General features: G+C 44.2%; 1 protein-coding gene across 1 annotated transcript in view; it reads right to left on the bottom strand.

Moving 5' to 3' along the window:
* Positions 1-27322, bottom strand: part of XRN2 (5'-3' exoribonuclease 2) — a 496353-nt gene that overhangs the window by 352630 nt on the left and 116401 nt on the right. The gene's annotated exons all lie outside the window — the stretch shown is intronic.

Consider the following 27322-nt stretch of genomic DNA (forward strand, 5'->3'; position numbering starts at 1 on the left):
AGCAAATTTACATAGGCAAATCCTGACTATACGCTGATGCTCTGTTTTTGTGTGAAGTTCAAATAAATGGATGAGGAGGTAGTATGGTCCAGTGAGTAGGGTGCTGGACAAGGAATCGGGAGACCTCCATTCTATTGCTAGCACTGCCATGTGCTGTTCTACGAGTTAGGCCAAATAACTTCTTTTCCTGCCTATTTAGATTGTCAGCTCTTGGGAGACAGACTCTCATTTACTTTGTGTAAACACAGCACCTAGCACAATGGGACTCAGATCTCAGTTGGGGCCTGTATGTGCGACCATAATACAAACAGAGAATGATAACACATGAGTAACGCCCAGGAGTCTGAGACAACAGAGCCTGACACTGCTCCCCAATGGATTGAGTAGCTGCCACAGCTGCTACCCAAGGGGACTTGGGCAGGGGGTCCCACTGGCCATGCCCTTGCACACTTTAACATCTGGTCCCATGTAGATTTTTTATGTGGCTGCTCCTGTAAATTCTCGGGGGAGCTGCGGCAAACAGCGGGAGAATTTGCACCGTGCTGTAGGGTATGTCTGCCTTGCAGCTGGAGATATAATTTCCAGCTCTGGTACATGTACACATGCTAGCTTTGACTGAGCTAGGACATTCAAAATAGAAGCATAGCTGCAGCAGCGCAGGTGATGGCGTGGGCTAGCCACTCAAATATAATCCCATCCAAAACCCTGGGTAACGACTCAGGATGGCTACCTGTGCCATGGAGCACCCACTCCCCCGTCCCCACATTTGCTGCTTGGATTGTATTGAGCATGCTCAGTAACACTGCTGAAGCCAGCTGCCCTCACTCTGCCCCCACACTATCAGAAGACACAGGTCATTCTGAACCCATCCCACAACTGTATAACTATATAATCTTGTGAGACAGGGTTCCCATCTAGCAACTGTGTCCTGCTCCAGAATAGGCAGCAAACCCGTCATCCAAAGAGAATGCTATTCTTTCTACATAGGGGTCTTATACCATGCTCATCACTGTAGTATGCCGCTCTCCCCAAATCTGTCCTGTCTTGGAGAGAGCACCTCCGTGCCCCCTGTTTGTGAGTGCTCCCATGAAGAGGAAAAACCCTTTCCCCTGCTATCAAGACAATGTATACAAGGAGGAGGAGGAGCTCAGGTAGGATTTGAACCCACAACATGCACAGATGACAGGAGTGGTGCACCACAGTGCATCTTTAAAAAGCCCATCCCAGGCTTCTGTCTCACTATCACTGCCTGGTGATCTGAGACATCTTAAGCCTGTAAATCAATGCAGCTCCATCGAAGGCAATGGAGATATTTAGACCAGCCCATTTAGAGCAGCTGACGATCTGGCCCTTCCAAGTTTTAAAACCAAGGAAAAAGGAAAGAATTTTATTTGCATGTGGAATCTTGGTTGCTTACCTATCCCAGCCCAAATTGCTCCTCGTACCAAATCCTGGCTTGAGATTCACATACTATACATGGTAGCTCCCATTTACTTAGGTGCATGTGCATCTCCAAAGGCTCACTGAATTTGATTTCAATGAACCACTCATTATAAGAACTGGAAAATATTAATCTGCAATATACTACTGTTATAATGCGCAGACTGAAAGAACCTTCACTGTAACAGCTCTATTGAGTGCTTATAAAGTAGAGGATAAATGATAGATAACTGTGAATTGCAAGGTTATGTAAACATTGAGGGGGTTCATAAAAATCCTATTAAACCATAAGATAAAAGCGCGGATGGTTTCTCACATCACCAGGGCCCAAGAACGCATTAATAAATGGAGTAATAGGTAATGAACCATGAAGTACAAGGTTACAGTGTCATTCTGTGGTGGAGAGCCAATGACAATATAAACAATGAGGGAAAAAAGAGCTTTGTTGGTTTGTCACCAGATCCTTGTACTACATCTTTTTATACCTATTTTTAATGAATGCCTTGTCACCTCCCAGACAGTCTTCTCCCAGATCCCCCATTTTCCCCGCTATTCATCTGAAATGCCCATGCTGATGCTCTCCTTCTTCCTATCTTAGGCTTGGGACTTTAAGAACTTTTCCTCTACGGCGAGCACAGAAGTCAACTTTTCCTTTCATATTTCCAAAGCATCACTGGGATGTTGGCGAGGTGAGGCAGAGTTTTTTTGGATTACAGGAGAGCCTACAGGGCCTGCTGCACCTTTTGCTCTTTCAACAACAGACACGTGAAGAAACCACACACAAGCTGGGTCCCAAATAACCTAGTAACGATACACAAACTTGCAAAGCCTACTTACGCAGGCGCCAACTTTCTTCTTTGTGGGTGGATGCCCCTTGCCGAGGCGTCCCTCTACCCCGCCCCTTCCTCCAAGACTCAGCCCCTTCCCCTCCTTTTCCCACCGCTCCCCCCAGCGCCTTCCACCCGCCGACCAGGTGACCGGCAGGTGGCTGGTGGGCACTGAACACCCACTATGGAGTTAGCGTCTATGCCTACTTATACACATATACTGCTGCTCTGACTGGCTTCTAAAACATAAAATGGGGAGCAAAACCAGAGGGCTCACATGTATTCCTATACATGACAGGCCCCAACTGAGGCTATGTTTTCACTGTGGAAAAATAAAAAGAAAAGGTGTGTTTTTTCCTCAAGATAACTACCGTGATGTACAATCCAAGTGGAGCCAGGGCATTGTAGTTTTTACTTCAATGTAGTAGTCACAGTAAACCCCTGATGGGAATGGAGAGGGCAGTGTTAACCTCTAGGTTGAGCTAAAACTAGCCATGCCTTTCCTCTATTAGCATTTTCCATTCTGATTGCTATCCCGATGTAAAAACAGAACTATGTTCTGCAGAGAAAATAGCCTGGGATCAGGGCTTCATTGTGCTAGGTGCTGTGCAAAGACATAGTTGGAGACAGTCTCTGCTCTATGAAGCGAACAATGTAAATAGCCAAGACTGACAAAGGAAGCATTATTAGCTCAATTTTACAGATGGGGAACTGAGGCACAGAGACAGCAAAGCCCAGAGCCTCAAAGGTGTTTAGGCTCCTAACACCTATTGGTTTCAATGCAAATTAGGATTTAAAATACACTGAGGACCTGGGCCTAAGTGACTTGCTCAAGGTAACACAGGAGGTTTGTAGCAGAGGCAGGTTGAGTTCCAGACAACCACATTGACGAAGATCATTCTGCCTTGCTAAAAAGGTTATGATTGCTATCACTGTTTTTACTAAAGTGATGAGTTGTAAGTCGTCTCGGAAAGCTGTGAATGGCTGTTCATTTATTCTTACATAAAAAAGGAAGGAGCAGAAATCTGTAATTTGTAATACTTCCTCCCCCTCCACTCAGCCTAGGCCAGGAGAGCCGACCACCTGAATTCATGTGCAAAACGTTGGAGCTCTTTTCTCCCCAGAGTCCTGCTAGCTGTTCCCTGCCTCTAGCAGCATTAACATCCAAATAGGCTGCTCTGCAAAATTTAACACGGATAATGCCACTATCAGGAACAATTCTATCTCCCCTTTTGCTGCATGTCAGAGCTAAGTATCAAGAAGGGCTTGGATAATTCCCTTCTCTGATTTTCAGGCCAGCTAGCCACAGCCTTCCTTTACATAGCAGACCCGTGTTTCATATGGCCCCAGTGTCAATACAAGCCCCTGACCAGTCACTTTGGTGGCCGAGGGCAGCACTCCTCTGTCTCGACTCTCACTTCACACGATGAGGAGAGTTGTGCTGAACAGCCTCTGGAGGTGAGTGGAAATCAGCTAACTTTGGCACTCTTTGTCCCCTTTTCAACATCTAGCTTTGATTGAAATCCTTGGGCACTCAAGTGGTTGTTGACTTAATGGAGTAATGAGATATGCCCTTAAGTGAGGCTATTTCAGTGCCCATTCATCTTCTCCTAGAGCAGGAGATACAAGGGAAAAGTGTTTCTCCTCTAATCCTTGTTGGTTGTAATTGGCTCAGGCTTGAGCCCAGCGAGGTATTCCTCAGGGTACACAGTATGTAGGCATTAACTCCACCCTGAGCTAACTCCGAAAGGGTCCTGGGCAAACGTACCTTAGACCAATAAGAAATCTGTTCTATTCAGGTTCTCTTACTACACCCATCATCATGGTATCTAAACTCTTAAGAAAACCATGTCCTGTCTTCCTGATGATAGTCAGACCCTAGTCCAATGTACCCAGCATATAACTTTTTCTTTTCACAAAGGTCCTGCTGAAGCAAGCAGTTAGAAGAACTGTCCTGGGATACCCCTGTGGGTGCAGCGACACAGTATAGGTGTCCTGGATACATAACATACCACTCTTTGCTTTGCATGTTGTACCCTCTTAAGAAAGAAGCTTGGTAAGATCATCAGGCAATTAAATTACTTTAAAAAGGCTTATCTCAGAAGAGCGAACCTCACTATCAGTCACCACAGCTATTCCCCCAGGTACCACTATCCATATGGAAAGACCCTTAAAAAACATTTCCTCAGAGTCCAAATAAATTACTCCCAATCCTTCCCGATAAAGAAGGGTTTAAGAATAAATATTGTCTAGGATGTGCAGCAGAGTTCTTGTACTCAGGACTCCTGGATTTTGTTCCCCAGGGGTTTTGGTCACTGACTGTCTATAACCTGAGGCAAAGCAGTGAACATCAATTTGACTCAGTTTACTCCCCAATGAAATGGGTATAATAAATAACTGTACCTAGTGATTTCACAGGGGTGTGGTGAGGGTTTAATTAATTGAAGCACGTGTGCTGATAAAGAATGCCATCCACAAGTAAAAGACTGAGCGCAGCAACAACATTCTCAGTGTGTGCTTTGGGGTGCGTGGCACCCCAAAGTGGGCAAGACGGGGGGAGGCAGTGGAATGGTAGTTCTGTTCTCCCCACCCCACACCACCCAGCAGATCACACTAGCCACAACTGAGGGCGCAGCCCTAAAGGATAGGGCAACATGTGCAGTTTAGCTGCATACTGGAATGTTCAGGGAGGGACTGCACCCCTGGCAGACACAATCCTTCTCTGAGCTCCCATTGGAGCCATATGGCTCCACACTGCGCCCTGCTGGGGACATTTTGACCCCTCAATTTTTCTTTTTTTTTTTTTGGCCATATATCCTGTATTCTCTCATTCCACACACATAGCTGCCAAAAGGCACAGGCAGACAGAAAGGCATAGGTGAGGATTCTTCAGGGGATGAATTTAATGAGACAGCTTTATCAGAAGGAAAGATATTGCATTGCCTTAGGTAGATGTGCTCTGCTTTGCTGGTTCTCTATGAAGAGTTGAATCAATGCTTAAATCACATTTTCTCTTGCTTCCAGGCTCAGCTCCATTTTTTTTAATATGGCAGAAAAATCTGTTTTTTCTGCTGAAAATTTTGTCCCAGATGGTAGGAAACCAAGGGAAGTGGTGCTGGAAGGGGATAGCATCCTCTGGGGTCTGAACAACTGTGTTCACTCAGAATTTTATAAATAGGAACAAATTCCATCTTAAAGTCAATGCCTGCTCTGAAAATTGACTTGTAAAAATGGGATTCTATAGTTATTGTCTCTCATGATTAGCTCAACTGACAATTAAAAAACATTTTTCTACTTGCCATTGCTGCACATTCAACCTGGGATCTGAGAGTCAAGCTGGGTTCTTTCTGGCCCATGGGTCATCAGGAGTAATAAAGATTTTACAGACCAGTTTCTTCCTTCAGTTATATCTGTCAGATCCATTGTATTCAGATACTGTCCTTATGTTATTTGTACTGATTTTAACTCTTGTCCTTTTTTTTCTTACCCTTTCGGTTGTCTGTTCCATTCAGATGCTTTTCTTGTCTGATATAGGTTGTAAGCTCTACAATCTAAATTAGACAAGCATGGAACAGCAAATGCATGGCACATTATAAAAGTATAACTCAAATCTTTCTCCTCTTCCTCCCCATTGCCTCAGGGTATGTCTACACTATGAAATTAGGTCAAATTTATAGAAGTCAATTTCTTAGAAATCGATTTTATACAGTCGATTGTGTGTGTCCCTACTTAAGACCATTAACACCAATAACTTGGCGGAGTGCGTCCACAGTACTGAGGCTAGTGTCAACTTACAGAGCATTGCACTGTGGGTAGCTATCCCACAGTTCCCACAGTCTCCGCTGCCCATTGGAATTCTGGGTTGAACTCCCAGTGCCTGATGGGGCAAAAACATTGTCACAGGTGGTTCTGAGTAAATGTCATCAGGCCTCCCCTCTCCCTCCCTCCATGAAAGCAATGGCAATAAATAGTTTCTTGCCTTTTTTCCTGGGTTACCCGTGCAGATGCCATACCACGGCAAGCATGGAGCCCGCTCAGCTCACCATCACCATATGTCTCCTGAGTGCTACCAGACATGGTCCTGCACTGCTACACAGCAACAGCTCATTGCCTTTTGGCAGCAGACGGTGCATTACAACTGGTAGCCATTGTTGTCTCCTGGACAGGACTGGCGTTAGGGGTTTGAGCGCCCTAGGTGCACGGCCATTTCGCCGCCCCATGATCTGTTCCCCCGACTCCGCAGTCCTGCCTGCGGACGGTCGGCTGCCCCCGCGGCTCTGGTGAAGCTGCCGCAGTCGTGCCTGTGGGAGGTCCACCGCAGCCGCACGAGCAGCTGACCGTCCGCAGGCACGACTGCGGCAGCTCCACCAGAGCCGCGGACTAGCGGACCCTCCGCAGGCACCACTGCGGCAGCTCCACCGGAGCTGCCTGCCGCCCCCTCTGGCAAAATGCTGCCCCCTAATAATGCTAGCGCCCTAGGCAATTGCCTAAGCCACCTAAATGCAAGCGCCGGCCCTGCTCCTGAGTGCTCTTTTAGCCGACCTCGGTGAGGTTGGCTGGGGGCGCCTGAACATAAATAGGAGACGACGATGGCCAGCAGTCATACTGAACCATCTTCTGGCAAGCAGCCAGGAGACAGGGGCGGCTCTGTGTTTTTTGCCGCCCCAAGCATGGCAGTCAGGCAGCCTTCGGCGGCGTTTCTGCAGGAGGTCCACCGGTCACGCGGATTCGGCGGCAGCTCTCAGAGTGACCAGCAGGATGCCCCCCACAGCTTGTTGCCCCAGGCACACGCTTGCTGCGCTGGTGCCTGGAGCTGCCCCTGCCAGGAGACAATGATGGCCAGCAGTCATACTGTACTGTCTTCTGGTGAGCAGCCAGGAGATGACGATGGCTAGCAGTCGTACTGCACCGTCTGAGGCCAGCCTAAGATGTATAAGAGAGATGGAGTGGAGCAAAACAAGAGAGACCAGATTTGTTTTGGATTCATTTGCTCCCCCCTCCTCCCTCCCTCCATGGATAGTGGGAGGTGGGCTAGCTCAGTGGTTTGAGCATTGGCCTGCTAAACCCTAGGTTGTGAGCTCAATCCTTGAGAGAGCCAGTCTGTGTGACAACACCGTAAGCCATATCATCAGTTGCCCCTCCCTCCGTCAGAGCAACAGATGACAATCATTTTGTGCCTTTTTTCAGCGCACAGATGTCATAGCACGGCAAGCATGGAGCCCGCTCAGATCACTGCGGGAATTATGAGCACTGTAAAGACCACACGCATTATCCTGCAGTATATGCAGAACCAGAACCTGCAAAAGCAAAACCGGGTGAGGAGGCAACGGCAGTGTGGTGATGAGAGTGATGAGGACATGGACACAGACGTCTCTCAAAGTACGGGCTCCGGCAATGTGGACATCATGGTGTTAATGGGGCAGGTTCATGCTGTGGAATGCCGATTCTGGGCCCAGGAAACAAGGACAGACTGGTGAGACCACACACTGTTGCACGTCTGGGACGATTCCCAGTGGCTATGAAACTTTCGCATGCTTAAGGGCACTTTCATGGAACTTTGTGACTTGCTTTCCCCTGCCCTGAAGCACAAGAATACCAAGATGAGAGCAGCCCTCACAGTTTACAAGCGAGTGGCAATAGCCCCGTGGAAGCTTGCAATGCCAGCAGCTACCGGTCAGTCGAGCATCAGTTTGGAGTGGGCAAATCTACTGTGAGGGCTGCTGTGATCCAAGTAGACAACGCAATCAAAGAGCTGCTGATATCCAGGGTAGTGACTCTGGGAAATGTGCAGGTCAGAGTGGTTGGCTTTGCTGCAATGGGGAGTCCCTAACTGTGGTGGGGTGATAGATGGAACCCATATCCCTGTCTTGGCACTGGAGCACCAAGGCAGTGAATACATCAACTGCAAGGGGTACTTTTCAATGATGCTGCAAGCACTGGTGGATCACAAGGAACGTTTCACCAACATCCACGTGGGATGGCCGGAAAAGGCACATGACACTCGCATCTTCAGGAACTTCGGTCTGTTTCAAAAGCTGTAGCAAGGGACTTTCTTCCCAGACCAGAAAATAACGGATGGAGTTGAAATGCCTATCGTTATCCTTGGGGACCCAGCGTACCCTTTAATGCCATGGCTCATGAAGCCATACACAGGCAGCCTGGACAATAGTCAGGAGCTATTTAGCTATAGGCTGAGCAAGTGCAGAATGGTGGTAGAATGTGCATTTGGATGTTTAAAAGCACACTGGCGCAGTTTACTGACACAAAAAGACCTCCGTGAAATCAATATTCCCATTGTTATTACTGCTTGTTGTGCACTCCACAATATCTGTGAGAGTAAGGGGGAGACATTAATTGCAGGGTGGGAGGTTGAGGCAAATCGCCTGGCAGCTGATTTCGTGCAGCCAGACACCGAGGCGGTTAGCAGAGTACAGGAGGGTGCAGTGTGCATCAGAGAAGCTGTGAAAACCAGTTTCATGACTGGCCAGGCTACGATGTGAAAGTTCTGTTTGTTTTCCTTGATGCCCCTCCCCTTGGTTCACTCTACTTCCCTGTAAGCTAAACACCCTCCTCTCCCCTCTTCGATCACCACTTGCAGAGGCAATAAAGTCATTGTTGCTTCAGATTCCTGCATTCTTTATTAATTCATCACACAAATAGAAGGATAACTGCCAAGATAGCCCAGGAGGGGTCAGGGAGGAGGGAAGGACAAGGTCACACTGCACTTTAAAACTTACTGAATGCCAATTTTCCATTGCTTGGGCAGTCCTCTGGGGTGGAGTGGTTGGGTGCCCAGAGGCCCCCCATCGCATTCTTGGGCGTCTGGGTGAGGAGGCTATGGAACTTGGGGAGGAGGGTGGTTGGTTACAAAGGGGCTGTAGCAGCCGTCTGTGCTCATGCTGCCTTTCCTGAACCTCAACCATACGCCGGAGCATATCAGTTTGTTCCTCCCGTAGCCTCAGCATTGCCTCTTGCCTTCTGTCTGCAAGCTGACGCCACCTATCATCTTCAGCCCACTACTTATTATCTTCAGCCCGTCACCAGTCCTCGCATTCATATTGTGCTTTCCTGGACTCTGACATTGTCTGCCTCCACGCATTCTGCTGGGCTCTTTCAGTGTGGGAGGACTGCATGAGCTCAGAGAACATTTCATCGTGAGTGCGTTTTTTCCGCCTTCTAATTTTCGCTAGCCTCTGGGAAGGAGAAGATAGTGTGAGTGTTGAAACATTTGCAGCTGGTGGAGGAAAAAAAGGGAGAGTGGGAGTCAAAAGACACATTTTAGAGAACAATGAGTTGACTCTCTCATGGTAAACCTTGCTGTTAACATTATATAGCACATGTGCTTTCGGTACAAGGCCACGTTTTGCCTCTTATTAAGAGTATTCCGGTTTGGTGTAAGAAATCTTTTGTGCAGGGCCAGGCAACAGAATTTGGCTTGCAGGCAGCCATGGAAAGACACAGTCTTTTGGCTTCTTTAACCTTCGTAACATGTGGGAATGGTTTTAAATAGCAGCGCCTTCATTTCTCATACCAAGCAGCCGTTGGGTTGGCCATTTAAAATGGCTTGGCCATTTAAAAGGAGGAGAGGCTGCGGTTTCCAGGTTAACATGCAGCATAAACCCGACTAACACCCCCCTCACACACACCCACACACACACCCAATTCTCTGGGATGGTCACTTCACACCTCCCCACACCGCGTGGCTAACAGAGGGGAACATTTCTGTTCAGACACAGGTAAATAGCCAAGCAGGAACAGGCACCTCTGAATGTCCCCTTAATAAAATCACCCTATTTCAACCAGGTGACCAGGAATGATATCACTCTCCTGAGGATAACACAGAGAGGTAAAGAACAGATGTTGCTTGAATGCCAGCAAACACCAGGACCATATGCTGCCATGCTTTGTTATGCAATGATTCCAGACTATGTGCTACTGGCCTGGCATGGTAAAGTGTCCTACCATGGAGGATGGAATAAGGTTGTCCTCCCCAGAAACCTTCTGAAAGGCTTTGGGAGACATCCAGGAGAGCTTTATGGAGATTATCCTGGAGGATTTCTGCTCCATCCCCAGACACATTAACAGACTTTTCTAGTAGCAGTACTGGCCACGAATGCCTGGGCAAATTAATCATTAAACACGCTTGCTTTTAAACTATGTATAATATTTACAAAGGTACACTCACCAGAGGCCCTTCTCCGCCTGGCAGGTCTGCAAGGCAGCCTTGAGTGGGTTCAGGGGTACTGACTCCAGGTCCAGGGTGAGAAACAGTTCCTGGCTGTCGGGGAAAACGGTTTCTCAGCTTGCTTGCTGTGAGCTATCTTCACCCTCCTCATCTTCCTTGTCCCCAAAACCCGCATCCCTGTTGCATGCTACTCCATTGACGGAGTCAAAGCACAGGGGTGAGGTAGTGGTGGTCGCACCTCCTAGAATGGCATGCAGCTCGTCATAGAAGTGGCATGTCTCAGTTCTGACCCGGAGCGGCAGTTTGCCTCTCTGGTTTTTTGGTAGGCTTCCTTCAGCTCCTTAAGTTTCGAGTGGCACTCATCTGGGTCCCTCTTATAGCCTCTGTCCTTCATGCTCTTTGAGATTCTGTCAAATGTTTGGGCATTTCATCTTTTGGAATGGAGTTCTGATAGCACAGATTCATCTCCCCATACAGCAATCAGATCCCGTATCTCCCGTCCGGTCCATGCTGGAGCTCTTTTGCGATTCTGGGACTCCATCATGGTCACCTCTGCTGATGAAATCTGCACTCATCTGCAGATTGCCATGTTGGCCAAACAGGAAATGAGATTCAAAAGTTTGCGGGCCTTCTGTCTACCTGGCCAGTGCGTCTGAATTGAGAGCACTATCCAGAGCGGTCACAATGGAGCACTCTGGGATATCTCCCGGAGGCCAATACCATCGAATTGCAACCACACTGCCCCAAATTCAACCCAGCAAGGTCGATTTCAGCACTAATTCCCTCGTCGCGGGAGGAGTACCGAAATCGATTTTAACAGCCCTTTAAGTCAAAAATAAAGGCCTCGTCGTGTGGACGGGTGCAGAGTTAAATCGATCTAACACTGCTAAATTCAACCTAGACTCGTAGTGTAGACCAGGGCTCAGAGAAATTGTGTGGCAGAGACACACATTGACAGCAAAACTAATAACCAGCCCTACAGTGCCAGGCATTGCAGTACCACTCATTTAACTATGCATGTAAGCCCCTGGGGGCAGGAGCTGTCTTTTTGTTCTTTGTTTGTACAGAGCCTAGCACAATGCGGTCCTTGTCCACGACTAGGGCTCCTATGCATTGCGGTAATACAAATAATAATAGTAATCAGGGTTTCATCTACTGCCTTCCTCCACCAATCCCTGTAACTTGACTAAGTTTGCAGGTTGTAGTCCTAACACAGCAAAGTACTAAAGCAGGCATATGTCTTTAGGCACATGCCTAAGTCTCATTGACGTCAAGATAATAATCCTTAGTTCTTATATAGTGCTTTTCATCCACAGATCTCAAAACACTTCACAACGGAGGTCAGCATCATTCTCCCCATTTTATAGCTATGGAAACTATGGCATAGCAAGATCAAGTGACTTATGCAAGGTTACCTGACCAGCCAAGGGGCAAACCTGAGAATAAAACCCAGATCTCTTTACTCCCAGCCTAGTGCTCTCGCCACTGTGCCAGACTGCGTACGCTTAAGTAAGCTGCTGAACTGGGGCCTATGCGTCTCTGAGACTGGACACAGTTTCTTCTCATATGCAGTGCTCAGTGACTTAGTTCCATAATCAGAGGATAGCCTCTCTATTAAGGGAGGCTAGGCACTGTAAACTGCCTTCCAGATGTCCAGTTGGAGGCTCTTCCACCACTGGAGGTATTGCTTGAAATGCTAACCAACAGTCATAGCAAAGAGAAGCCAATCCAGTGTATAACTGTGGTAACTCTGGACGTACCAGAAAGTAACCTGTTGAGCCTGGACACAGGTGCGAAAGAGATTGTGTGGGTGTCTTCCCCTAGCTGAAGACATGTTGATATTGTCCACCTCCTCCATTAGCAGCTTCTGCAGAGAGCTGTAGATAGTGCAGCTGTCCTCCCTTCGCCTTCTTCTCAGGATTACCTGCAGGAAGCTGCGCTCTGTACAGTGGTAACAGAGGGTCTTTCAATTTTTCCATAAATCTGAGATACAAAATCCAGCCCTGGATAACCCCCCAAAAAGTCAAGAAGCCCCATTGAAACATTCCACTTCCAAAGTCAGGCCCATGACAGTACCAGACAAAGTTAAACTTTTGTGAACGGACACAATGCAGCTCAGCTAATTATACTTTAAATTCCACTTGTTATGCACAGTAGGTCAATAAATTCTAAGCCACGCAGATGCTCTAATTTTTAAAACCATTAAGTTCTATGTATGGCACACCAGGGGGAGGGGTTGTCTAGGGTGCACATAAGGCAATCCTTGAGATATGAAACATTTCCTCTTGTGCATCTGGGTCATCCTCACACGGCCCCTCTCAGAAGGGATATTTTATGAAGCTGATGAATAAGAATTTATATAAATACACAAGCAGAACACAAACACACACTACACATATGGAGAGAATAAATAATAAGTAACTGTGAATTAAATATGTTGAAGGATTTTGTTAGCATTATAATAAACCATCAAAGCAACGCCGGAGTGGCCTGGGATGTTGCCTGAACCACGAAAGGTATTAACGTCCTTTTACGAACCGGCTGTTGGCTGTGGGCGCTGGAGAGCTCAGGGCACTGATAAGAGAAACTGGAGCCTTTCAGCTCTAGCTCAGCGGTCGGAATCCAGTCTAAGCTAGCTGATAGTTATTGCTGTCACTTGGCTGGAAAGTGGTATATGTATAACGAACTGGGGAGACACTACACATGTGAAAACAGATGATCCAGTGGTTAGGGTACTAACATAGGAGACTAGGGTTCTGTTCCCTGCTCTTCTCCAGATATACTCTGAGGTTAGATGAATTATCACTGAGTTACCTAGCTGTAAAGTAGGTTTCAGAGTAGCAGCCGTGTTAGTCTGTATCCGCAAAAAGAACAGGAGTACTTGTGGCACCTTAGAGACTAACAAATTTATTTCAGCATGAGCTTTCGTGAGCTACAACTCACTTCTTCGGATGCATAGAATGGAACACACAGACAGGAGATATTTATACAGACAGAGAACAGGAAAAGGTGGAAGTATGCATACGAACAGCAAGAGTCTAATCAATTGAGATGAGCTATCATCAGCAAGAGAAAAAAAAACCTTTTGAAGTGATAATTAAGTAATAATTAAGATGACCCATAGAAGGTGTGAGGAGAACTTAACATAGAGAAATAGATTCAAATAGTGTAATGACCCCACTGTAAAGTAGTAACAACTTCTGACCACACAGGGGTGCTGTGAGGTTAAATATATTAAGATTGGGAGGTGCTCAGATATTTAGAGCCCTGCCGGATACAAAATTTGGATCCACTTCCATTTGCAGTCCGCAGATTTGCAGGGCTCTACCAATATAATGGCAACAGGGGCTGCCCTAAGTACCCTATCCATGGCGGTGGTTCCTATTGAATAGATACTACCATCTTTACTGGAAATCTCAGCAGAGGCCAGGAACCAAAGAGGCCTGGAGGCCGAGCTGGCTCCTGATATATTGGCAAGGGGGTAGGTTCACCTTCCTCAAGGGATCCTGCGGACTTGTATCATCCTGGAGGAGCAGCAGGAGAGGTTGTTCACGTGCCATCAGAAACACCCAGGGTAAGATTTTCAAATGATCGACGTTGCTCCCATTGGCTTTAACGGGAGTTGTACCCCTGACTCCAATGGAAGCAGCGTTAGACCCATGCACTGCGCACTTTGGAAAATCCCACTCGTAGGGCTCTGTCATGCCTGTGACCTCAGGATGGGGCAGCCTTCCCCAACTGTGTCCAGGCCACTCTGCCAGCTGGGGAAAGAGGAGTGGCCTCCACCCCTCCCCAAGGACATAATCCAAAGCACATTAAAGTCAATGTGAAGACTCTCATTGACTCCAATGGAAGTTTGAAGCAATGTGCAGCCCCCTTGGATGCCTGGTGGGAGCAGCCCCTGGTCTCCCCTGACCTTAAGCACTGCAGCCACCCCTGAAGACTCCTTTTGTTTCCCCTCTGCCCCCACGTCTACACATGCACAGGGGTCAGCAATGATCTGGCCAATAGGGAAATAGAGTTGCTCCAAGGTGTGTGCAGTGTCACTAAAGCAAGGGAAATGGAAGGCAAGGCACAGGAGAAGAGTTCAGGAGCGGGACAGCATGGAGGTTAGCAACGGTGAGAAGGCAGGAAAGATTGCTACTTCTTAGCGTATACGCCACTTCTCTCAGGTGGCACATGACCAAGATTCATCACCAAATTTGGTTTGCTGGTTGGATCCAGAAATGGATCTGAAGGGAGTGGGGCAGGGGCAGAGAACAGGCCCAGTGAATGAGGGGAAGGAGAATGATCCAGGTGACAGAAGGCAGCAGGGTACAAGGTCCAGAGCGAAGAAGGGAAACCGAGGGAGGAATAAGGTGAAATAATGAGATGGTGCATTTGGGCAGAAGATGGAATACAGGGAAACAGGAAGAAACGCACCTGGGAGGAAGATTAGGAAGGGCTGTAGGTGAGCACACGGAGGTTGAATTTGATGCAGTAAAAGACGGGAAGCCAATGGAGGAACTCACAGAGCTGAGGAGAAGATGGAGAGGAAGATGACTTGAGCAGGGTATTTTTGACATGCTGCAGAGGTGAGAGGGAGGGGAGGGGCATGACAGTTACAATGTGGTCAAGGGTTTTAGCAGCAGGGACAATTTAACTGGGATTTCTCAATCAGCTAATTAATTCACCACAGAGTTACCCAGTGATGGTGGGGAAAATCTAAAGAGTTGCCAAGAAGGCAAATAGAATCCTGCGGAAATCAGCCAGTTTCTAAGCAAGCCGTGGGTCCCCCTCCCCGGCACCTCACCGCTGAACCTTTCAAATTCCCCAAGTCTTCTAACACACACATGCATAAACATTATAGCAATGTCCAAACAGACATGATGAACAAATAGGGTAATTGGCTTTCCTTCCTCCATGATCTGTACAGGGCTGAGCCCGCCATAAACCATCAACAAATAACCAGTTTGTACTAATGGTAATGTATTTATTATATACCAGTTAGACATACGCTTGTTAATTCTTGTCCTAGCCACAGTCCCAGTTTTAGCTCTGCCAAGTCCTTAGGAATCTCAGACAAGCAAGAAGGGACAGGTTTGAAAGATGCAGGTCATATGTATCTAGCTAGGCACTTGTCTTTCTTTATAAATCAGGTGTAAATAGCAAATTAAATTTTCCATTGTAAATTATTTACCCATTGTGTAGCAGAAAGGAATCAACAGTCTTTCTGGCCTAGATTTATTTCACGGTTAGCATGAAAAGGCACAAGATGTGTAAGCAGCTCCAAGCACTTAAGCTCTAGTCAACCCAAGAAGCATATATGAAAAAGTTTGCTTGACTTCTGTTTGCTTCAGGCTGCAAAGAGGCTGTTACTATAATCCTATCCAACCTAAAAATGTAATTTTCTCACTTCGAAGGTTGGTTACAGATGCTATTCAAGTTGCAACCCCTCACCCCAAGCTTTAGCTAAAGGTAGTTTCTAGCCTGGAAGTCAAAACATTATTTTTATTGTAGTGACTCAAATAGAATCATAGGAATGTGCTAAAAGGTGCTCCAATCAAAGCTTTCCTGTGGCTTTGCAATATCTTGCACCAGCCACGCAAGTCTTAAAAGGACAGAGCCGTAAAATTTGTTTGAATCAAATACACAAACTCAGAGACCTGACAGTCTAACCAGCTCCAGTAAGAGTCCCAAGATATAACCTAGTGTGCTGTACAGATTATTTTTTGATGACCTTCCACCCTACCCTTACCTGCCTCCTCCCCCGCCAACACCAACTCTGCAACAAGGGGTGCAAAAGTGTCAACATTTCGGCTCTTCTGCTGGGTCATCAGTGTTGCCAGCTCTCATTATTTTATCCTAAATTTTGCAATATTTGATATTTTTCTTAAATCTCCAGCTCTTGGAGTCCTGTGGTTAGGTGAAAAGAGAATCTCTGCTTTCACAAAAGAATGTAAGTTTCTAGTCCTTGTGACTGTGAAGAAAATCTTGCTAACATGACCCAAATACATGCTAAAGGCTCAAAAGCCAGAAGACAAAGAAAAAAAACCCAAATTTATTACTTTTTTAAAAATCGCATGTTTTTTCATGGTCTGACTCATGCTTTTTGAATGCTCAGGGTTGACATGATTCAAAAAGTGATCTCTGGCTCTTCCTGCCCGTCCCACTATTGCCACCAGGAAGGCTACAGATATTTACAAGTTTCTCAGTACATTGGTGGTTTACAAAATTTTGCCAGGCAGGGACAGAGGTGAATGATAGACCATGATCCCAATAAGCAGCAGCTTACAGTAGCAAGTCTCCCACCCGAGGACCTAGGATTTTAATATGGCTAAAGGCCTCACTTTGGAGGGACCAGTAAGAGTTTTCTACAGTTGCAGGATGTTTTTAAGAAGTAATTATTTATGCAGTAGACTAATCTTTGGATATCGCAGCTTTGATGGCATCACTTTGGTTTATACTAGTTCCATTCCTGTATGACTAACAATCATGAGGTTATGGAAAGCAGTAAACTGATGCTGCAATTGCAAAAACATTTTTCAGAAGGTCTTTTGGACTCTAGGAGCACCACCTAGTTTTCTAGGGCTTTAGTTAACAAAGAATACATGACCCCCAGGACTCAGCACACAGTTATTGAGTTTTTAACAGCAATAGCTTCATCCCTTTATAAAATAAGGTGATGCAACTTTCCTATCATCTTTAGATTAAAAAAAAAACCAAATAGCAATGTTATACTAATTCTTTTGGTGATTTTACTGCCAGTCTCCTGAAACTGGCTTCTTTTCCTAAAACCCGAGGTCCTGGAGTCATGTGAATACATAAATTCTCAGTTTTAAAATTTTTAATGTGAATTTCAGACCTTCGTGTTTGTGGAGAAAAAGCTTGAAAGCATAAGCCTTAAAGGTTAAAAAACAAATGGCAAAAAAGAAAGAACCTCACAATTTTTATGTTAAAATCTCAAGACTTTTATGACACTCTCAGGATTTGAAAAGGGGGGGGCTTGACTCATGATTTTCAAATCCTTGAGGCTGGCGATAGTGGATTGCTCAGAATCATTTTGAAAAGAAGTTTTATCCTTCTATCCTAGAGATACACAGGCACCCAGACTGTGCACTTTTCAATAAAAGGCACATCCAAATAAAAAATACAAAGAATATGTTATAAAGTGAACTAATCACCCTTGAATTAGTCTAAAACTAATGAACATTAGGTCTATTTAATATAAAACAGCTTAACTTTTCTTAAGTGGTAAAGATTAGCCTTTGGGAATCATTAGTTTCACCCGAGAACTTTGTTATATTTAAATCAGTTAAGATAAAGCACATAGTACTGTGTCACATATTTAAATATCTGAGTCTTACAGGACATGTAAATGTGTGTGTCTAGAGAATGCCTGTAACGAGGGTTACAGTCCATTCCATGGGCAATAGAGAAAATCCACCAATAAATAAAAGTGAGTTCTTCTGCAGCTACACATGAGTTAAACTACAGTCCTGGAGCCAAATTCATCCCCGGTGTAACCCTGATCCCAATGGGAAGAATTTGGTCCTTGGAATCTTAAAATTATAACTGCCTTTCTGGAAGGGAGCAACATTGTTATAGCAACTCATGTTACTCAACAGAACTCACCAGGCAGGGCAGGCAGAACTTGAAGTGTCCACACATGTATATCAACATACACTCCAAGTGAGCTAACGCCTTCGCCTGGAGCATTCTGGATTTCTTGACACTTCCCATCAGTGCAGTGGCACAGAGAGTTTACATCAGCAGCCAGCCTCAGAAAACCCTCACTCCCCACTCCACTCCACAGAGTTAATGAGATTCATCATAATTAGCTCAGTGAGGGATCTGAAACAATAATAAATGAAACTAGCGGCTGAATCAGTAAATAATTATTTTTGTGCTGGCCCCCTTTCGTTTCTGAAATTGCTGGAGTAGGCACCAATTTTACACTTGAAATGGAATTGCATGCATCTACCTGGCTAAAATGCGAGGCTACGGAGAGGTAGCCTGAAAGCATCTGTAGAAAGCAGAAGAGAATTTTAGGAAACAACATTCCCAGTCAGGTTACATGGCGCTGTAGAATTCACAATTGATGAATGAAGGGCCCAACCTCAGAAAAGACGTAAGCTTTTAGGTTCAAAGCTCCTTATAATATTTTTGCACTCAGCTGGTAATGCTGCTGACTGAATGTGTTAAGAAACTAATCCTTCTTGAAAATTACAAATGCAATAATTATGAGGTTGGTGAACCAACTAATCAGGCATGTGAAACAGTCAGTCCATACAGCATATTAGTAAAGATAGTTGTAAGAAAGCTCACAGAGGTAGCTAGTACTCAGCTAAAGGTATTTATGCCATGAGCCTACGGGAAATTATTTCTTATTAAACTGGAAAAAAAAACCTGGGTGCACAGAATGTTACAAAAACAACAGCAATGAGCAGAGAGGGCTTTTGACAAAGCGGACAGATCAGATCATACGTGCAGGGAGGATTCCGCTCTTTGACAAAGCTCTCTGCCGACATAGGAGAGACAGATTTTTGAATATTTATCACAACTCCTGTAAACAGAATAAGCTTGCCAATGACTGTGCAGTGCAGCAATCACTGCTCCAAGTAAATACATCAGATGTCATTACTGTAATCAGATTAGCCACTGTCCCTCTACCTCATTTATCAGTAAGGATTTTCTTACTAGACTTGCCATGTTCATGGATTCATTTTTAAAGGCATTTTTAGAAATATACACAAATATTTTACGAGACCAAAGATTTTTGGAGAAAGATATTCGTCGGGTACATAATCAGGTTAATAGAGGTTTAAGACTTGCCTACACAGGGAGTTTTGCTGGGATAGCTATTATTATATAATTATAATTAATCCAGTGGATTAATTTGTATTAAAATAACTGAGAATAAAGCACTCTTATTCCAGAATAAAGGAGTCCACACGGAGAGTTAATCAGGAGTAGTGATTCTGCTTTAAATTCACACCTGACCTTAATCCGAATTAACTTCCCAGTGAAGACAAGAAGGACTTCTGTCAATATAATGAACATCATTTGTGGTTTTGTTGGTATAGACTGTGTCTACTTGAGCAGGATATGCTGGCATAGCTATGCTGACAGACTCCGTAGTATAGACATACCCTGAGAGTCTAATATAATAATATGATTCCAGGAGCTGGGGATTAAAAAAAAAACAACAAATACTGTGTGACCCACAATAAAGTCTCAAGAATTGGTAACACTGAATCTTGAAATTTAATAAAGATTTATCTGATTTTTTATTGTGACAGCAGTGCATAACTTTGAAGGTAAAACTATCAATTTAAACTGGGAGTTATAATAATTGTTGAAGTCTCACCCTATAAGAAAGTCAGGGTGGAAGGTTGTTAGAGTTAATCATTCTTATATGTCTCCACCTGGAAGGTAAAAGGGGGCTGGATTTAGATATCTGGAGATTCCAAAATAGGTTTTGCTTTAAGTACCAAATGATTCACTGAGAAAATATCTGCCTATAAACTGATTGTCTTAAGCAAAATAAAAAAAAAAAAGCTTAAATTAAATAGGTTCAGGAAACTTTTTTGAAGTTCTAAAGGAAATATCCAGCAAACAATTGTCAAGGATAGTTCAAATGCATCTGTGCATTCAATATATAAATATTCGTGCAGTAATACGTTCTATAGTTGATTATGGCAAATGAAGTTTTAGATAAAAAGGGACAATAGTCTGTAATCAAGGAAATCTACATAATGGTTTTCCTGAAGGATGTTTGTGCAGGTGACGGAAGAGTACAGTATTGTTTTATCAAATGGTAATTTCCCTGTATCTCACCAAACAATGAATTCTGTGTGCTAGTCAGGGGCATAATTCAATTAAAAAGAGATGTCTATGAGAGAGAAAGAAATCTGTTTGACTGTGATCCTGCAAATCATGCAGATGAGGAAAATGGCATTTGGCCCTGACATTCTGATTTATTTCCTATACAGTATATTATAGTTCCTACAAGATAAGCTTATGCTAGAAATTATCCCATGTGCGTGGGAGTTATGTGTCTGAGCCTCCTTGTTTTCCCTTTTTATCTGTTGCCCTATATGTTTCAACCACATCTTTTTAAGAGAATCTGTAAAATAAATGGTAATATGTGCACAGATGTAGAATGAGTCCAGTATTGCATACGCCGGACCAGATCCTCAGATGATGCAAATCAACTCCATTGATTTGGATGAAATTATTCATGTGCTTAAAGTTAAGTAGGTGCTTAAGTGTTTTCTCAGTCTTAATGAAGAAATAAAAGGCCTAACCTGCTCCAACTGAAGTCCAGGTGAGTTTGGCGTTTAATTTCAATGAGAGTGAGCCTGGCTGCTAAGTGAAAGCCAAGTGATGGTGCTGTGAATTTCCACACAGCATGCTCTATTTCTCTCTATTCACGAGGAGACCTTGTAGAAGAAGTGCTGATGCCTAGAGCAAAGGTTTTACTCAAATGTCTTTCAGGGCCGGCTCCAGGCACCAGCGGAGGAAGTATACGCCTGAGACAGCACATGCTAAGGGGCGGCATTCAGTCCATTCTTGGGGCAGCAAAAATGGTAGAGCCGGCCCTGATGTCTTTATGCCTCTTTGACAAGCAAATCAGTCCCCACCCCCCGATGATAATTTGGGGGCAGATTCCAAAAGCCAGACTAGTGTTGGGTGGTCCCTTACTCTCTCGGAGTCCGGCCCTTGCTTACACTGAACAGTGCATCAGAATCTGGCCCTTTGGTGCTCAGTTACGTTTTCAGCAGCCCCCATATGAACACTAAAACCTCTTCCATGATTAATGACTATGACCAATTAAACTGCAATGTAATGTGAGCTAGATTCTACTCCAGATCTGACCAAATAATTCATTCAAAGAGATCAGCCTCTTCTTATGTCTGCAAATTACCCAGGAGCAGTTCATGAACGACCAGGATATGCAGATGAATGAAGACAAACACAGAGATAGATTTAAGTGGCAGGCCGCCACTTTATTACCTTACCACTAAGGATGGGTGCTATTCACCCACACCCACCCCATGTATCAGGAATTTAACTGGGTCCAGTCCAGGGTTACAGATTTCCCACTATATAACCAATAAATAGGGGTAGATCCTTTTCAGCCTACTCAGCTCACTTCTGGATCACGTAGAGGGTACCAAAGGGGCACCTCAGTCTGCAAAGACTTCAACAGTCCCCTTCTCCAAGAAGCACAAAGTCCACCAGCAAAATCCTGGGTCTCTTTTACCTCTGGGAGTTGGCCCTTTTGGCTTTTCTCTGTAGTGGACACCAGCTGCGACCAACTAAACATTCCTATAAATTCCTAATGTTAAACAGCCAGTTCACACTCCCTTTAACCTAGCTGTGCCTTCACGATGCTGCGAGGAAAGCAAAAGACCCAAAAAACACCCCACCGGCCTCTGCCAATTTGGTCCAATAGAAAAAATTCCTTTCTGATCTAGAAACACAGCATCCTAAAAACATAGCTCCTATCCTATGGGGAGGGAGGGGCAGCTAATGAGGACAAGAGGCCCCTAGAGCCCAGGAAAAGGTTTAAATGAAGGGGGGAGCAAATTGTCAATCTGCTCCCCAGCCAGCTAGCTAGTAGGAGACAGAGAGCCCAGAAAGAAGAAGCCCATCCCTGCATTCTCAGGCATGCTTTCCCCCTCCCTTCTGGGCTGTCTGTCCCACTGCCAGTCTGATCTATATATTCACCCTGGGGGAGAGGGGGCATTTTCTCAGATATACTCCCTGTTTGAAACTATTCAATAAGCATGAAATTCCCAGAGGGCCAGCCTAAGGCCTATACGTTACTCTAATCACCTTAACTGGGGTTTAAACGGGATTTAAGTGCTAACCCCTCTGAGCAGGGATGGATTTCACCCCAAATAGTCTCTCTGAATAATTATTGTCTGTAGAGTCACAAACAGTTGGCTGTAAAAATCTGAGATTCAAAATTGAAGCTGTGTTGGTTCATTTCTATTGGCCACGCAAATCACATGGTATCATTTCCATACCCTGAATGACCACAGCAATTTTTAGTGTCAGGCTTCCAGTGTGAATCCTATTTCCCACCTCAGAAATCACTCTGCCAATATTCACTTTAAATTAACTGCTTCTGCGAATATTCCTGCCAGTCAATTCATGCTGGTGAAAAGCAAACACAAAAAGAGGAATGAACACAGCCAAATTGTTGAATTCTGCTTTTTCCCATTCACGTGAATAGTTGCACAAAATGTTTTGCACTGTTTTGAGAGCTCTGCTCTAATCACAGGACTTAGTCACAAAGCAAAGCAAAATTCCTCACAGCTACAGAGAGGCCATTTCTCTGTTAGCTCTTTTACCTGGCCAATTAAAAGCTTCAGACAGAGTTGCTTTCTTGCTTGCCAAGAACCCAGAATAACCAGAAGTGTTTCAGAACAGAAAACACGAGCTGTTGATGTTCAGCACTTGAAAACCACAGACTTTTCTTCAGACTTTCCAAAATGAAATTCGCTTTGAGAGGCCTGTACAGCAATTGGGATGTGCAAGTGGGGGATGGAAGCAGACAGAACAGGTCGGCATGACCCATCAAACAATCTTGTGCTCCATGCCAAACCTCCGTACACACATTTGTATTGCGGGAGTACCTAGTAGCCCCATCCCTGAAGCACGAACCCATTGTGCTAGGCCCTGTACAAACCCAGAACAAAAAGATGGCAAACACGCATCAACATCCAGCGTGGTCTATAGTAAATGCACAGGTCATGTGGATAGGAGGGGGGGAAAAACTCCCAAGTTCTTTTATTCTCCACAGTCTGCCATTGCCTGAAAGGAACTCATAAGGATGTCTATCAAATCCTCTGAAGCTAGGAAATCTCAAAGTAAGGCTGTCAGTCATCCTTACTGGATAAAACATGGGCCAAAAAGTACTGTAACAACGAAGTGCTATTGTATGTCAGTCTGACAACATTACACGAGCCGACCTGCCCCTCCCCTACCTCACTGCCAGTCGTTTCAGGCAACCAACCTCACCTCATCTCCTTGACCACAATCAAGAATTCAGGGGAGGGTGGTGGAGGTCTTTCTTGAGGCCTTTGCCCTCTTTAGTAAGGATGTCAGGCACCCGCAGTCTGTCGACATTTTGCAAATTGATTCCTCTTGCTAACAGCTCATTTCTCCAGCTGTTTACTTCGGAGCCACCTTTTTTATGGCACTGAGGGAAATCTACAGCCACAGAATTGCTGGTTAGGTTTTTGTTATATTAGGGCAGCTTTTAGTTATTTGACTAAAGAAACTCACTGCTTTAGGGGATCTTAGAATTTGCCTCTTTTCCCTCTAACTTTCCACTACTAGCCTTTGAGGTACTTGTTCACATTTAGCTCTCAGACCATCAAAAAGAAAGGGGCACATAGACATTTATTCCGACCAACTGGTAAGCAGAGAAAATGAATCAATTGAGCAGAATGACAGTATTGCAGTGCTTTGCAATTGAATCAGAAAGCTATGACCTCTTGCTTGGCCAAGAAATAAAAGAAATAAACTTTAGTATATGAGATTTTTTTATTAGATTTTTATTTCATACGGTTTCATTTATTCTTCTGCTCCCCATGATATAACATGGCCTAATTATCATAAAAATATCACTACTTCACAGAATTCTAGTTTCTTGATGCTTCTGATCTCTGCGAATCATACGCCCATACAAACTGGCTGATTTTGAAGGCCCTCTTATCAAAACCTATTTTCTCATAAGTGCACTAGGGAATGTATTAAAAGTAAAATGTGTCCAGCTCTTTATTGTGTAAGCTGAGAGGCTGGGGACGATGCATATGGCAGATGAAAACACCAAGGATGTGCTGACATAAATCTGAGGAAAGTAGTAGCATGGCTATTTTTAATCATTTTTCTACTTCATATATCATTCTCAGCATTTTTATCAATTTGCTACCAGGGCCACATTATGTGTTTTTTGTTTTTTTTCTCCAATGTTCTTTGCAGAAGCACTTTTACAAGGTCAACAGCAGTGAACGACAAACTTTCATTTTGTGTGGTACGCCAGGAGATGGAAGTATATGAAGTTACTTGAAGTTTTGCTCCTGAACTGAAAGTTAATCTAAATTCAAGAACAAAAGTATTCATATTTGTCCTTGTATGTCAAGGATTACTACTATTGAAAGTCTTTTCTACTATCAGCTTGTCACTTTCTCAGCTTCTTAATCTCTTTCTTTCTGTTGCTCAATGGCTTCCTCTTACTTTCTTTCCCACTGCAAAAGTAGTCTTTTTTTTCTCTCCCCTTTTTTAATACTTACAAAGTTAAAAGGGCCAGCTCAGCCTGACCACCTGGACGTCGCAATAGAGCTTTCTCCCAGGCCCGGCTCCCTGCCAGTTGCCAGCTGTGACATTGTATGCATCCATCTTAGTTAATTCCGTGCACTTGGATTGTACTGGTTCTGTTTACAACAACCTTCTGCCCCTCCTGTGTCCAATTCCAATTGTCCTCAACTTTCCTTGTTTAATACTGTTTTGCAAATTATTAAGCACTGGAAGTCCATTAATCACAGTTCACGTCCTGTGTAAGCCCACACAACGAAGGGAAAGAAGGGTGAAGGCCAGGCACGCTCATATCCCTGAAAGAGCTTGGACGGTGGTCCATTCAGATCCCTAACGAGATCATTACTGCTAACTAAATACAAACCTGACCTCGTAACCCTCTGGGAAATTATGTGGGCCCCGTGCAAGACATTAATATGTATCCCACCCCCTCATCACCACCCCCTACTCCCTTGATAGGCTGAAAACTAAACCTGCGATCAAAAGGACTCTAATCACTGCTCTGATTGTAGTAAACCAAGCCTGACACAGAGTTCCCTGAGACCTCAATAGCTACATCAGTGCCACCCCCAGAGCATGCACCCTTTGCCAGGCTCGCTAGCAGCCAGCGAATTGCAAAGAGTCCCAGCTTTTCAGTTTACTTGACACACTGTGTCTATTTTCTGGACCACCTGGTAGGCTAATTTTAACATGACACCAGTTCAGCACTCCCACTTAGTCCTCAATTCTCCCACACAGCCTAAATACAAACTGGAATTCCTCTTAATCCACTCGTCCACTGAAACATCCCAAGTTAAAACTACACAACATGGGCTATTTAATAAAGGATTTCATGATTTTACTCTTGTCTGGTGGCACCTGTGATGAAAAACATGGCCAAAAATAATTATCCTTTTTGGCACAATTTGAGCACCTTTTCATGTTTGCTTGTCCATTCACCATAATCAACTAATCCATCCCTGGTCCAAGCAAGACGGTTTTACTCAAAGCAGCATGACAAATCAGACTTTTCTGGCCCACTTAAGGAGAGATAAACAGGCTGAGGAATGTGTTTGCCTCTTGTCACTTTCAGTCTTTGAAGTGTTTCCATTTCAGAAGAAATTAATTAAAAAATAACAACAAACCTGAAAGCAGCAACAAGATGATATTCAACTTGAACGACAAAAATAATGTGAGAATAATTATTAATTTTCTAGTTATTTCTATATCAGAAAGTGGGGAAGGTTGATCTGATGTAGAACATTAGAGATTTCACAGCAGGAAGAAACTGAAATGTTTCAGTTTCAGAAATAATTAGTGCACCAATTCACAGCGGTTGACAATTTTAGGCATTTCCACTGCCTGGGAACAACTGTAATATGCAATGCAATTATTTTGTTTACCCCACCTCATCATCCTCAGCCAATGAGGAGGAAAGTTTTATCATTAAGATTGGCTTGAATTCTGGCATCGGTTAAAACAAGAGTCGGTAAAAATGAACATTCAAATATCTAATACATTTTAACATTGACTTTTTTGAAGGAAAAGTAAAATACAGTAACACATAAAATAAATTTAGCAGATCTAACTTGTGCGTGTACATACAGAGTTTCAATTATCCTACTCAACTACAAACACCTCTTCATAATTCATTTTTCTTTCTTTCATAATTAAAATCTATACAATTCACATGCTATACGGATGGAACAAAGGGGGAGAAGTCCTTTGAATAAATCAGCTTTAAGATACACTTGGTTTTCAGTGATAATTTTTCTTTGTTCTGTCTATAGGGGTCAAAGTCATGAACACCTACAGTAAGAAATGAATCAGTGTTTGTCACATTACTTAGCTGTGAAACATGAGCAGGCACTATTTGCTCAGCAGTCCCTGAACACCATTTCTAGTATTTATCTTCCCCTGGGACAGAGACAGAAAATATTTAACACGTGACCAGGAAGCAGGCAGCCTAAAAATCAAGTAATCTTGGAGAAATATTCCATCTGAACATCTTTAGCTGTGATATTCAGTGGTCTCTTGGGTTTATACAGACATACCAAATCCTAATGCAACTGTTATCTGACAGCGAGCTGATTTTGTAGTTTGCAAAATTAACAATATTTAGCCTGTTAGTTTCCTTAGTAACTATCCATGCATTCCTTAGTGTGACAAGGCCTCTTAAGCATTTCATATAGTACTTATCTATTTTCTTGCTCTCACCTCCCTCTCACCTTTACTTTAAGCACAGAATGCAACACAATCCACTACAACTAAAGACTAGGCTGAGAGTCAGATTAAAATTATCCCTGTTTGCCCTGACCTCTTTTCTCTGCAGGTGAGAGCGTCCCCATTCACAAGCTAAATGAAGCAGAAATGATGGAGTGTTTGTTTTCCCTGACTTTTCCTCAGTCTGCCAGTAAATTTACAGCCACGAATATGAAGTGTTAATTTAATGTTCCCACTGAGCATCTCATTGTCAACAAAGGCTTCAAACCATAAGAGAGGAAAAGGTTAGCTCATGCAGAAAATGACCCTTATGGTTTGATTGTCTTCTGGTCCAGACTAGCAGCAAGCAAAAAGC

This window comes from Gopherus flavomarginatus, chromosome 4 (genome assembly GCF_025201925.1).
Source record: "Gopherus flavomarginatus isolate rGopFla2 chromosome 4, rGopFla2.mat.asm, whole genome shotgun sequence".
In the NCBI taxonomy this organism is placed as follows: domain Eukaryota; kingdom Metazoa; phylum Chordata; order Testudines; family Testudinidae; genus Gopherus; species Gopherus flavomarginatus.